This window comes from Triturus cristatus, chromosome 6 (genome assembly GCF_964204655.1).
Source record: "Triturus cristatus chromosome 6, aTriCri1.1, whole genome shotgun sequence".
NCBI lineage: Eukaryota > Metazoa > Chordata > Amphibia > Caudata > Salamandridae > Triturus > Triturus cristatus.
This window is the reverse complement of record NC_140589.1, coordinates 1,641,734,367-1,641,749,866: the sequence shown is the minus strand read 5'-3', so window position 1 is coordinate 1,641,749,866 and position 15,500 is coordinate 1,641,734,367.

Below are 15,500 nucleotides of genomic sequence, written 5' to 3'. Positions count from 1 at the left end.
AGGTAGGCTTACCGCAGTAGGCAATGTGTAAAGTATTTGTGTAACACACACCGACAGTACACAGTAAAACACGCACAAAAAGACACTACACCAATGAATTAAAAAAATAAAAATATTTTTATCTCAGTTTCAGGCAAGATCAATAATCAGGTAAATCCAGTTTCCAGGCAAGAGCAATAATTAGATAAATCTAGTGTCCAGGCAAGAGCAATAATTAGATAAATCTAGTTCCCAGGCAAGAGCAGCAGTCAAAGAAAAAGGAAATACTTTACAGGGATCATGAGCTCTTAATTGCCAGGTTCGTTGTGAGAGGAAAGGGAAATATAGTGAACAGTCTTATCAGTTCTGATATTCTTCCAGGGGACAATGTTCATGCAAGTGCCAGCTCAATATCCAGTACTGGGGTTGACCAAGGGGAACATGCGTAGGTCCTATCCTGATTCGCCCTCCCGCATCAGGAGTTCCGTAGTGCAAGGCTTCCCCAGCTGGTTATGACCCCGTGAATGTTTTGAGAGTACCAGCCCCTGCGTGCGCGTCAAGAATCCAGGGGAATTCTCAGTCACCAGTGAAAACCCCTTGCGTGGGAAGTGTCTGCTTGGGATGTCAGGATAGCAGCTGATGGCCCGTGGGAGCCAACAAGCCCTCTTGTTACCCCCAGTAAATCCCACACAGGGGGATTGCTGAAAGGTATTCTGAGGCCACGCCCCCTTTCTCCACCACCATGCAAATGCCCCTCCTCGTGTACTACTGGTTACGGGATGAAGTCCTTTTGGAAGCTGAGTGTCCTTAGGGTCTAAGAAGCCCTCCTGTTACCTCTAGTAAGTGTGACACAGCGGGATTCGAGAGACCTGGTCAGAGGACCGGCCCCCTTTCTCCACCACTCTACAAATGCAACTAATAGTTAAAAAAACATAGAAATTCACTGAAAAACATAAAGGATACAGGGACGTTATAGTTAGGCTGGCATTTGATTTGTACAAAACCAGAGAAATTCAGCAGTTACAGTTAGCTGTGCTAACTATAAATTACACTTCCGCAGTGGACTGCTTATGACCTCACATAATATATCGCTCATGACATGGTCAGTGACATCACTGATGACATCTCAAATGACATCACTGATCACATCACTTGTGAAATCATCCACAATCACACACCTACTCACTGATTTATAGAGCCACTCACTCATACAGCAACTAACACAACCAAAAACTCACATATACAGCCACTAAGCACATACTCACTGACAAATACAGCCATTGACACATCCAGTCATACAGACGTACAGAAACTTACACACACACTCATACACCCATACATCAATTTTCATACTGAATCATTCCCCTATGCAAATACTCACATACCTACTCACTCACCCATACAGTCACTCACACATCCACTCACTCACCTATATAGTTTCTCAAACAGTCACTCACTTACTGATAGAAATGCTAACACATTTACTCACTCATCTATGCAGTCACTGAGACAAGTACTTACTATCTCATACAACCTCTCTCACACTCACTTACTCACTGATACAGCCACTCATACCCATTCACTCACTCATACAACTATTCACACACCCACTCATCCATACACCCACTTACACACCCATTCATGTGCTCATGCAGTCACTTATGTACCCTGTCACTCACCCATACAGACATTTATGTACCTGCTCAGTCACCCATTCAGCCACTCATGCACTCTCTCATTCATTTACACCCACTGACACACCTGCATCCTCACCCATACAGCCATTCATTTATCCTCTGATTCACTATTAAAGCCACTTACACACCAACTCACTCACCAATACAGATACTCACACAGCCACTTACTGACTCATACACAACACTCGCTCACCTACACAAAACTCACACACCTACTCACTCGTATATTCTCTCACATACCCACTCACTCTTGTATACTCCACTTACACACCCACTTACTCACTTCTATACAAACTCCTACAATCACTTACCTTAGTATATATTTATAACACTCAGGAGCCGATTACGATGCGGCCCGTTCCTGGCCGCATCATAATGGGCCACATGATTTACTTTCCAACTGCCACATTATGATGCTGGTGGTCGGAAAGTACACATTCCGGCTGGCTTACGCAGGCTCATGGAGCCCATCAGCCAGTCGGAGCCGGCTCGTAATCCCAAAGGGCGGGCCTTTCCACCCCAAAGATTACGATGCCGACATGGTTCCCATGCCGGCCTGTCAGACATGGAAACCATGTCAGAAAGCGTGTTTGGGGGCTCCAGTAGGGCCCCCTTCTGCATGCAGCCTCCAGTTGGAGACCAAGGGGGCACCTATGGTGCCCCACTGTTGATCCCTGCACCTTATGGCAGGCACCTTGTGGTGACTGCCACGGGTGCAAGGATGACCAACACCTCCCATTTCTCAGTGGGAGCTTATGTTACGGCCGGTTTCTTAGCACCTGATTTAAACTTTGGTGGACAGCAGGGCTATAAAGAAAAGTACTCTGTCACCCTGATGGAGTCCCCACCTGCCACATTTTGAGATGTACACCACTCCAGCAGACGTCTCTAGCATTGACAGAAGCCGCCATAATAGCAGTTCCTCTCAGTGCATTGTAAGTTTGATGCACAGCTCCTTCAACATGGCGGAGCCACATGGCAAACTTACAGTGTTTATTTTTTATCTCCCAAAACAAAAGCCTACAGTGCCTCCTCACTTTAGGCGATTTCTGCCATGGCAAGTGGGGTATTTTGCAGTTTTTTTCACTGTCCCTTACAACCAGATTTTACCTGGCACTGATGGTCAGTGAAAACTACTCATGTGTTCGCCCACTTTAAATTGGGTGTGTGGACGCATGGCAAAATCTCTGATGCCCCTTACTCCATAGGTCCATCAGATGTTTAAATTGGTGGCATAGACAAAGTAGTCCCCACAGTTGACATAATGAAGGTCTGTTTGACTCTAGCTGAGGTGGGGGGACCTTTAGTTTAGCAGATAGGGTATTTTGGTGCAATGGTGCCTGTGTTGGCGCAAGCCAGCATATCGTGTGCCAGCGCAGGCAGAGAGCAGGAATGCGCCATATATTGGTAAATATGGCACATTTCTGCCCTCTCCTTTTATCGCAGCATAGCAATTTATCTTGCTGCATTGTGTTTCATGCAAGCATGATAAATCTGCTCTTATGTTTCTCAACTCTGACAAAACAGAACTTCAACAAAACAGAAGTGCTGATCTTTGGGAAGAACACTTACACATGGGACCACAGCTGGTGGCCAACAGAACTCGGACCTGCTCCCACACCAACTGACCATGCTTGCAACCTCAGCATTATCAACAGTCAACTAACTATTAAACAACAAATCAACACAGTCACCTCCTCCTGCTATCACACCCTTTGCATGCTCCGCTAAATCTTCAGATGGATCCCTATCGACACAAGATAGACCGTCACTCAGAAACTCGTTACCAGCCACCTCAACTACGGCAATGCTCTCTATGCTATAATCTCCTCCCATCTACTCAGAAGTCTCCAGGTCATACAAAAACACTGCAGCCAGACCCATCCTGGACCTTCCCAAATGGACCCACATCACCCCACACCTCAGAAACCTCCACTGGCTTCACAACCAGAACAGATGCCTGTACAAGATCCTCACACACAACTACAAAGTTCTTCAAGAAGAAGGACCATCCTTCATCAACCGCCAACTGAACTACCAGCTACCCACTAGACACCTGTGCTTCGCCTCACTCACCCTCACACACACACCCTACTTTTGACGCAGAAAGAGCGTGGCCACTCATTCTCCTAAATCACCACTAAGACCTGGAACGATCTCCCTCTCCACCTCTGAACATCGTCTTCCCTGAAAGACTTCAGAAAGAAGCTCAAGACCTGGCTTTTCCTTAGAGACATGGCACTCTCAGTGCCCAGATTACTCTTAGAGGTGACAGTGCTGCGTTTTACAAATGACTGATTGATTGATTGATTGATTGATTGATTGATTGATTGATTGATTTATTTCAAAAGGAAAACATGGTCCAGAATCAGACACCAATTGACCGGCTATTGGCAGACATAATGGTGACAGAGAACCAGCTCAGCGGGTGTGCCAACTGAACTGCATCTCAATGACCTGTAGCAGTCTGCAGGCCACAGAGGAGTGGATAAGCTGGCACCCCTTCCTGGATCATGTTTGTACATAATAACAGGGTGCAAGGGTAAATGCAAGCTCAGCTGAACCATTCCTACTTGGCCCACACAAAGTTGCTGGCCACAACCGGGTTGAGGGTTTTGATATTTTTAGCCCCTCATTGCATTACCCAAAGCCAAGGAGAGGTATTTGCTTCTCCTTTGTTGCTCAAGGCTGGAAAATACTTATTTGCCTTTCACCACTGGAAGGCACCAGATACAATAAAAAAATCAAATGTGTTTTGTTGTCACTAAGGCAGATTACAGGTATAGGTGCTATTTATCGCACATGTTAAATAAAAATACCAATGGGTTCATTATTTGTCAGGTATGATAAATAGCATCTATTACGAGTTTCTGGGGAATAAAAGGTGTATTTTGGCGTTTAACGCACCAAAATCAGCAAGATACAGTCATTATCATATTGTTTCCCTCGTTTAACAATAACGCATCCGAGAATCATCGAATACGTTAAATAACACTCAACTCGTAATTCTACCTCATACGTAAAGAGGTTTTACTCACTGCTCAAAAAAAACGACTAACTCATAATCAGGCCTTGAACATGCACGAGACATCCTAAGCCGCTGCATGCACTTAAATACTGCATAGAACATGCATGACTATGATGGTACATATTTTTTTTCAATGTCTATATTTTTTCACCAAGGGTTTTACTGATGTTTGAATGCTTATCATGACTGACTTATTGAGTACAGATTCATGCATTATTTAGTATAGCCGCTATAGCGTAAATATTAAAATAACAGGTATTTGATAAAGGTTTTACCAAATGGTATTTTCAAAGAACAGTGAAGTTTTGATAAAAAAATACTTCACTGCCCCAGTGTCATTAGGATTCTGTCTCTCAACACATTCTTCATAGCATCTTTTTATGGGAATTCCCATTTGGACTTCAGAGCCATTTTTTGCCTATTTCTTTTATTTGTAATTCCTACATAGACGCAGTGGTTAGTATCGTGCCATCATGTCTGACGAAGATGCTGGCTGCCAGAGATTACTGTGTTGGAGAAAGTAAAATCCGAGTAAACTGATCTGTTTCGGAGATTAGGACGGAAAGTGAAGTCACACTGAGCCTTTCACGCGAGTCTGCCAAGTCTGGGTTGCGGGCATTCCATTTTGATTTGATCTGAATGAATGGGCGTCGGATATTTGAGACAGCGCTGGCACAATAATTGCGATTCGCCGAGCTTCGCCCTTTCCTTAACAGTAGAGCGCCATTTTCATGTGCAGGGTATCTAATGTAACAGTGTTGTCATGAAATAAAACAAGCATTGGCAAAGCTAGTAGGTCTGGCCTTGGCTAGCTGGTGTTACGGTTATTATTAATTTTGTTACAAGCATATGCCACAAAAGAAACCTAGGTACAAAAAAATAAAAAAACAACAAGTGTAACTTCCACATGCACGTAATGGAAAATGTAAATTAGAAAAAATAATTGTTGCATGTAATTTTTTAAAAATCATTTAGGTGCCTCCTAATCGGCAGATAAGCTTTCAACGAGTGACGATACCCTTTTTAGTTGTAATCCGAATCACACCACCATAAGATTCCTAAAGTCTCAAAGACCAAGCATTTGTAAAGCAATAGGACTCGCATTTACGCGAGTGTAAGCTATTGGAATTGTAAATGACAATATCTTTTATTTATGTTTTAAAAACAAAAATACAAATAAATGACATTGTTATTTGCAATGTCAATAGCTCAAACTCGCGTAAATGCGAGACCTATTACATTGCAAATGCTTGTTAGATTAGTAAGTAGAAACTCTCCCTTTCGGCCTGCACAGCGCGGCCGCTAAAGTGAAAGCGGACCGCGCTGCAAATAAAAAATAGTGCTTACCGACTTATAAAGGAGACCGTGTAATGCCACAAGTAAAAGATCCAGTCCTCATGGGAGGTAACAAATGGCGACAGGGCGGTAACAAGGAGGGACTAACAAGCCTCATTATCAATCGGCAGTAAGCATTTACCAAGGACAATGACACCAGCCAATCAAAAATATGGTTGGAGAGGAGACAAGGCTTCCACAGCACACTCGACTACTGCATGCCTCACACAGCGAGCAGGGTATGCCTGCTGAGCTAGGCTCGGCCTAAAAAGTTCTATTTTCTTTGAACTACTGCTATCTGAAGACACAAGGGTGACTGAAAATTATGATAAAGGATAAAGTATAGAAAGGTAAAAAAGCACGATTGACCCACCAGCCTGGCACAGAGGAGTCCTTGTTTTCAGTCAGATGTGCAAATGTAAACCGGTAAAATGCAATCTCTCACAGTGCAAGAAAAGCGGATGATGACGTGGACTGACTGATCGCCCCATTCTACCTGGTGAGGATCACGGGCGGAAAATGAGAATGGCACGTGGATGGGCCAATAGATGAACAGCGCTGACCCAGAAAGGAATATGCATTTTTTTAAATATATTTTCTATTTATGAATTTTTATCACATCAGGCTAGCACTCACTACAAATAAACATTGAAGATGTGCGGATAGTACATTTTGATTTTTTTTTAGATGTCTATTTATGATAGTATTAAGCACCGGCTGCTGTGAAGCCATCAGCCCCTGTTGTTGTGGCCGGTTATTGAACTTTTCAATCTAGCATGGCACACATGAGGTAAGTTGTTAAAATCAGGTTCTTGGCACGAATGATTGGGTGATTGTGCAGGGCCAATGGTCGGAGAACGCAAGCGTTCATGGAAAGTAATTCAGGGTAGTCAGAGGAGCACCTGCTATTTCTGACATAACCTTTATTTCCACCGGCATTAGACTTGCTATCCCTCATCTCTGTGCTATGGAGAAAGGGGTGGCAACAGATAGTAATCAGCGCTCATGAGCCCTCTTTGTCGCGGTTCCTTTGTTTGCCCACCGTTAGGGTCTCAGCCACAGAAAGGAAGATGCTTCGGGGTAGAGTGAAGGACAAAGGGTCAACACGCCAATGTCAAAGAGGTCCAACCATGTATGAAATGAAGTGTCTCCTGCTGACCATGTTAATCTGGCTAATCAACAAAAGAGCAACACAAGTGGCTCGAGGAGCAAAAGGACACAGCAGCATTGACAAAAAGTCACATTTAAGTCAAAGTGAAAAAAACACCCTTCTATATAAATTTGCAACTATAAGCATATGGGAGAGTTGGACAAGTATCAAAGACTAGATGGCTTCTGACTGTGAGTTTATAGTTGCGCTCTGCACCCCCCATCCTTAACCAGTCAGTTGCATTTCTGCTGTACAGACTATACGGAGTTCCACTGTTCCACTTTTCAACTCGGCATTGGATGTTCTTTGCCTGGGCGTTGTTGTGGAGATTACATTAAAACATCCCAATATCTAAATATTTGGAGACTTCTATTCCTGGTTTGCTAAGCCTAAAATTTGCCAAAATCAATGCCTATTCTCTAAACTAGAGTCCATCAACTTTCATCGACTGATTGTGCGAATGACTAATTGAGCTGGGCATATACCTGAAGAGGTGTTAGCTTTTCCTGACATCATAAAAGTGACTAAGAACGATCTTGTCTCCTGGACTGTTCATTTTCAGATCACATGCAGCCCCTCCAACCCACTAGAACCGAAAATTAGCACCCGAACAAAACCCTTAATAAGCATTAGACTAAGAAAGAAACTTGAACTATGCATCTTTTCCTTTCAACTATTTACTTCCTTACTATCTGGCCTGGTAACCCACTTAGGCAGTTCTACCTTAGGCTAAGAACTGTCCTTTACTCCTAACCCCCCCCCCCCCGAAGTCCCCTTTTAATGTATCATTTTATTTGAAGTTTCAAATGTACTTGTTCAGGCTCTGGGTTACCTCAGAGAGCAGTTGAAGGACACAACCCAAGTTTCTTTAGGTGGAAGGCTATCTAATACAAGATGCGCCCGGTCAGGCCTGGTGCATGCTCAAAGCAGACAGTCTGCATTCTCGACCCCTGGTAACCCAACACATGCTTGAGCACGAATCTCAATGGCTCATCTTTGGAATGCATGTGGTGGTTTCAGATCTCACAGTTTGTTTAAGGGCACTCAACAGTCTTGGGCTGTGTACACCAGGGATTCTCCTCAGTGTTTCTTCTGTTTGAACAAGCATCGAGGACTCCGATTTGTCAGCTGATGAGTGAAGATATAGGCTGCCTTATTGCATGGAACTAGTTTCTTGTTTGAGACTTTTTCTCAGGCGTTATTTATAGTGGAACATTTAAGTTCATCTTATAATGCAGGCTCTATATAATGCCGTTATGAAATTTTAAGGCACAGTGTGGATGGCTGGTTTTGCATTCTTTGCATCTTGGCAATGACTGATTTGGGCGGACCAGTGTAAATGATGTTGCAGTAGTCCACGTATGACAGGACAAGGGCTCTCGTCATTCAACCCAGTGGCTAGTTTCAATGACTGATTTGTAGGAGTGACTGACACTTCTGAGTCAAAGATTACCCCCACGTCCTGCTTTCAAGAGTTATTGAAGGAGGGGTCCAAAGGCCTCGGGGTAGGCGAAGAGTGGTAATAAAGCTTCACTCGCTAGCAGCGTGACGTTCTCGGTCTTGATTCTGTTCATAAGGACACAGCCCTTCTTTATCCAGTGGAGGACGTGGTATTGACACATGGAAATATTGGTTGTATTATTAAGTTTGTTGTTTAATGAGAAATTGATTTGTGTATTATCTGCATAAATGTGGAAGTTTATTTGGTGCTGTTCTGTAAGCTGTGCCAAGGGGCATACATGCATGTTGAGCAAGAGGAAGCATAATGATAGTCATTGGGGGGACAATGCAGGGCACTGGTTGTGTGGACAATTTAGCTGTACTGATCCTACATTTTTGACTGTGGTTGAACAGGAAACATTTCGTCTAGGATAACACAGGTCCCATTATTCTCGAGAAATCATGCAACCTGTGGACCAACACTGTGTGATCCAATGTTTTGTAGGCCACAGATATGTCTTGGAGAATAAGGACTGTTTTCTTGCCTTCATCCACTAATAGGAGGGTCTCTTCCCTTAAGTATTTTTGTGCTGTTTCAACCCCCTGTGGGCATGAAGTAAAACCAAATAAAAGCCTCATAGAAATACTCTAAATAAATAATCACAAGCAGCATCACAAAAGTTAAAAGATTCCATTACTGTTGCTGCGTCTCAGAAGCCACTTGCTTATTAATGTGATTACACAAAATGCTTACTGAATTCCAGATCCTGAATGCATTAATTCCCGCTTAGGAAATTTGACTCTATGTCAGACTACGTTACTGCAAAAACTTGGAATAATGTATGGACAAGAAAGTGCAGGACAATCGAGCTCTCCCAATCTCCCCACAATACCTTTATAAACCAATTCAAGCTCCAAATCTGCTCTGCGTCCAGCCCCTAACCCCCGAAGACTTCACAAATACCATTAAAGACTGTGGCTCAGATAGTTCCCCAACTGACCCAGCTCAGATATTCAAGAACATCTTCTTCAAAGGTTATGCTGTCGTCCTGGTCAGATTCATAATCAATCTGGAACCTTTCAGGAACCTTCTCAAGCTAACTCAAAACAACTTACATAAAATTGATTCTAAATGTAAAAGCACACAGCCCTGATCCTACCCACCCTTCAAACTACCAGTCAATGTCTATCCACATTTAAAGAAGAAAAAAACTTTTGGGCTGACTGACACACTGTATTCCATCCAAGACACTGTATTGAAGCAGCATTGCGCGCCACATAGGATGATTTTAAAACGACTTTTGAGTCAAATGAAGAGCAGTTCTCCTTTTTCACCTTTCATCGGCCTTTGATATGATGCAACACCCTTTGCTGGTATATGAATTGACAACAGAAGATTTCAAGGACCTGCCATTAAAATGGGTCCCTTCTTAGCTTATTGAAAGGTCTCTCAACATCTCATTTCCTCCCTTCTTATCAGCTTTATAGAACTTCATGACTGTTGTATTTCAGGGCTCACCCATTGCTCCTCCCCTGTTCAATTTTAACACGCAGCCTCTCTCTGAGCTTTTCTCCTTATTTAATCTCAACTGCTGAAACTATGGGAATGATGTGCAAATCATACTAAACCTATAAATATCCATAGAATTTTGACCCCTGTACCGTCACTCTTCAATCATATGACCACAAGAACAAAAGCTGAATTATTAGCCTATGGCACATGGATAAACTATCACCTAAGGCTGCTGCTATTCCGCTTAATGGCACTGACAACCGTATTGTAATTATGAACTCCATTCTGTTCATTATAGCTGAAGTAAATCAAATCTCCAAGTGAAGTCTCTACATGATGAAATACCTGCAGACAATCTTCTCATTGTCATGAGACACAATTCATGGGTGGTAATATCTAAGTCGAGATAAGTGATAAATTCCCGACTAATGTTCCAGGTAAAATGTAGGCATAAATTGAGGCCTTTAAGCAAGTGCAAAAATGCTAACAGGCCACTTTCAATGACAGCGGTACATCAGAAGCCCACCAATTGGAATTCTGTGTTACCTTACATCTCTTTCACCCTAGAGCTTTGAGGGATAATTTACCCGCGGGGCAGTTTGTCAAGGATATAGAAGAAATGCTCCAACACTTATACCTTTTTTGGAATATTCTTTAGATCTAGAAGAATTCTTGGCACAGTGGGCATATCCAAGAAAAATAATCAACAGGGCTTGGATAGAGAACTTTGAATACACCAAGGTCCAACTTGTTGGAGAAGTACTCAAAACCTAAGACCGAATGTATCCCTGTGATTTTGACTTTTGACCCCCTGGCCAACAAAATATAACAAATCATACAGAAGAAATGGCATTTATTGAATACTGTATTTAATCGGATGCTAGGACAACCCTTTGCTTTTTGACATGCTTCCAACCTTAAAGACAAGCTGGTCCATACACAGTCAAAAGCTTGCCCATTGATAGTGACATATCTATTAAGGGCCATTATCCATGTGACATGTAATATGTGTAAGCACAAGTCTCTATCTCATAGTGTCACACACAGTATTAGCCAGATTTGGTATCAGAATAAAATGAACAATTGTAACTCCTGCTTGAGGATCTACAGGCTTAGATGTCCCTGTGATTTGTTTTACATCGGTCTACCCTCCCGTGAGGTGAAAATAAGGATGCAAAAGCATATTATCATCTTCAGATGAGGGAAATTACCAGCAAAACTGGTAGAGAACTTCAAGGAAGCTGGCCATAGCCCCGTGGACTTTGAATGGGTTATTTCAAATGTTTGGATCAGAGACGTGGGCAGCAGTGGAGGATCATTATAAAATGGACGCTCTTTTGATTTCAATAGAACAGACTGATAAGAACGGGCTGAAGGATTTTTTGGATTGGCATAAAATACATAACTGAAGTCTAGAACAGTGTATCTGGGCTCACACTCCATGTCACCTCCTGAATTTGAATTAGCATTTCCATCCCTAGCCTACATTGTCCCTGTCCATGTTGTGCTTCTGGGTGATGTTGTTTCCCCCTGCTGATAAATTTGTACCTAGGAAGGGTGTGTGAATGTGAACATTGTGAGGGTGTTTTATAGTTGGCAGCTATCTTGATTTTCACATACCTCCAGGATGGCACCTTTGGTTTAGCTTTTTGCACTGCTAAATGGACAGCCATCTTGGTGTGTACATACTTCCAAAATTGCACCATGCGTCTTTGTCATTCTAGCTAATCCACAACTGATCCACAGGGTTGCGGTGGGAAGCTATTTTCTTTCATCTCCGACTGTCTGGCTGACGGTATTTGTAGAAACGAACCACTGGCAAGGCAGGAGTCAATATGTCCCTGCCACTGCTTTTTGGACACTCTGGGCCCGATTCCGATCTCGGTTGGAAGGGGTTCCCCTTTCGGATTTGGCTTTGCCAAAACCGATTCGGAGCCCTTGTTTTGGACTGAATCGTTCACAGTTCCGAATGACAAAGTACGATACCTGGAAACCCTTAGCGCCGACCAAATCGGTTCCGGAAGGCATTCGGAAAGATAGAGTCTTCCGGAGCCGAATCGTGCAGCTCTATGGGCTAGGTTTTCCGAGTGAGCAAGTACGATAAACGATTCGGACAGCCTTTCCGATTCAGTTTGCCTGGAACGAAAAGGCTGCTGGAATCGGTTTTTGGGGGCCCATAGTTGGCCCCCCTTCACCAGGGGCCCAGAATGGGGCCTGTGGGGGTACCCATGGTTCCCCTCTTCCCAACCATGTACGGTGTGGCAGGCACCAAGGGGTGAACGCCACAGGGTGCACGATTTTCCACAGTCACCCCTTTCTAAATGCGAGCCTGTGTACGCATTCGGTACACAGGATCCCATTGAAGTCAATGGGAATCCAACCAAATCGTATCTGGATGCATTCAAATGCATCGTACTCGTTCGGTTAAACTCCCCTGATCCAAGTCGTACGGAAAGCATTTTGAACCTGAGTCGTTCGGCATGCTTTCCGAACGAGATCGGAATCTGGCCCTTTGTCGGGAGAGAGTATTCTTTAATCTGGAGGCTGTGGGGCATTACCCTGTATACAGCTTTGAAAGGCTCACTGGACTGTAGAGGATGTTTCTACCATTTCCCCATTGTCCACCATAACATAAGTTCTTTAGTTAGCAATCGTGGCCAGTGATCTTGAAACTGATTCTTCAGAGCTCATTGATTATGTCATTGTTTCAGGGAGGGTGCTGTGGACTTCCAGAGACCACTATGTGGGATTATAACGCTATGTGTTCACAAACATACTTCTGTGTTTGAGTTGTTTCAGGCCTGACACTAGTTTACTGGGCGCAGTGACGAGTGGCTTGTAGGGATAAGTTGCTGCTGGATACGAAGCCCTTGTGCCTCATCTTGCAGCCTCCGGGGACAGATTGGTGCAGTTTCTTTTCAGGCTTTTCTTCCTTTAGGTCTGACATTCTCTACAATACTGATTATCTGTAGTTTCAACGATGGAATTAAGATCAACACTGAACCTGCGTTTTGAATTGTCACACATCAGTGTTATTAGAAGTGTAAACTAACTAATTGTTCATTTCACTTGCTTGATCTTAGGCAGCTCAGACTTGCTGTTTATCCACCAGTATGACTTCATTGGTGGTGATGTGGTACATATGAACATGTGTGGATGTTTCAGTCACAAATGCTGTAGAGAAAGGATGTAACTGAGTCTGTTTGTTTTTGTTTGTGTCCCCTCTTTACATTTTCTTTTTTAGGTATAGTGCACTGTTGGATGACAGTTGGGTCCTTATGCCCTGATGACTTTGACAAAATTCCTCTCTGGCAATCAAACATGTTGGCCACTTGTTACTTTATGGTCTGAGCATGTGACTTGGCTTTTAATCGTGAGCCCAGGGTGCATATAATAATATAGTTGGTTTTGGGCACTGTTGTCTAATTACTGTTTGATTTAGAGTGTAAGAGATAAACTACCGTCTTACAGGGACCTAAATACACATAACAACGGGATAGAATTATAAAAATCCATCTTGAGACATTGCATGGCATCTACCTTCAAAGACACATGCAGGCTGGGTAGGTTTTCCTGTTTTGAATAGGAAAGTGCGAATATGATAAAATGAGCTATTTGTTTGCAATGGTTGCTTCCGTAAGGCACATCCTATTTGTTAAGGAAACCTTTCTAAACTTCTGTCTTTTGTCCGCTGATACCGTACATCCTTTCACGCGATGAACACACCTTCCCATAGATATTGATTATCAGCAGAGCAGGACGGGCTATTACAGATTGAAAAGTATTTGAGGAGCCATTTAACACCAAAAAACAAAAAATTGGGGGTGTTGGAGAGTGCGGCATTTTGTATTTGTATCTATATTAGAGGAGGGCACCCCATTGTCCTCTTTTCCCCTCTTGAGGTCCTCTTTTTTGTGTGAATGCTGTTCAGATGAAGACTACTCTTTTCCTTGGCTGTCAATTCCCGTTCCTTGGTACTCGTATGAGTTGGGTTATCTGTTTAATATCTGTCATTACTATTATTATACGTAGCCTTTTGATCTATATGTACAGCTCTCGCATACTCACAAGTGATGGAGCAGAACAGAACACTCTCAAATAAATAAAGAAAGAAAGAAATGCATAGAGAAAGAAAGAACTGAATAAGTGCTGCATCAGCAATAGACTGTAACAGCATCCCTATTTCTTTGTATAGTCAAGCATAGTGTTTGAATGAGGAACATGTTTCACTGTTTCACATCCTATTCTGCTTCAGAGACTCAGAGAAGCCGGAGTAGAGGGCACGGCGCTGGACTGGTTTCGCTCATTCTTGACTGAGCGTACTTTTAAAGTGCGTACTCCCCCATATGAGTCTTCTCCCCGCTCCATTTCTCAAGGAGTTCCACAGGGTTCAGCACTTAGCCCGACCCTGTTTAATCTGTACGTTAGACCATTGATGGAGGTGGCCAATAAATGGGGTTTAACCATAGTGTCATATGCTGATGACACGCAATTATCGGTCACTCTAAACGGGAACACTACACTGGACGCCTCCAACTTTCAAAGCGCCCTTAGGGAGGTGGCAGGTTGGATGACCGATAACCGTCTCCAACTCAATGCCACTAAAACTGAAGTCCTGGTGTTGGGCAAAGAAACTCATCTCTGGGGAGACGACTGGTGGCCATCGGAGCTAGGTCCTACTCCTACGCCAGCAACTCAGGTGAAAAATCTTGGGGTCTTGCTCGACGCCAATCTTTCATTCATACCCCATACAAAGAAAGTGGCGGGCACCTGCTATGGCGTTCTTTAAAGCTTTAGGACTATTTTTAAATTCTTCGATGCCCCCACTAGGCAACTTATAATGCAGGCAATGATTCTTTCCAGATTGGATTATGCCAGTGGCCTTCTATTGGGCACTAACCAAGCAGAGCTCACACGCCTTCAGCATGTGCAGAACGCGGCCGCCCGTATGCTGATTGGTTTGCCTAAGTTTTGCTCGGCTAGGCGTTCTATTTCCGATCTACATTGGTTGCCCGTCAGGCAGAGAATAAAATTCAAAGTGCTGTGCCTGACTTTTAAGATTCTAAAGTTTGCCTCCCCTCCCATTCTAGCCCAGACCATCTCCCTCTACACCCCTGCTAGAGCACTTCGCTCAGCGGGTCAATTTCTAGCTAAGGTTCCTCGCTTTAAAAGAGCCAGAATGGGCGGCCGCTCGTTTGGTGTTCTGGCGGCTGGCCTCTGGAATACACTGCCTGTCAGTATTCGGTCTATGTCAAATCTCCTTCTCTTCAGGAAAGCTGTGAAAACATTTTTGTTTCCCGAGGCTTAGTGGTCATGACTGGTTTGTGTTATCAGTTGTTGTGTTGCTTGTCCTTTACA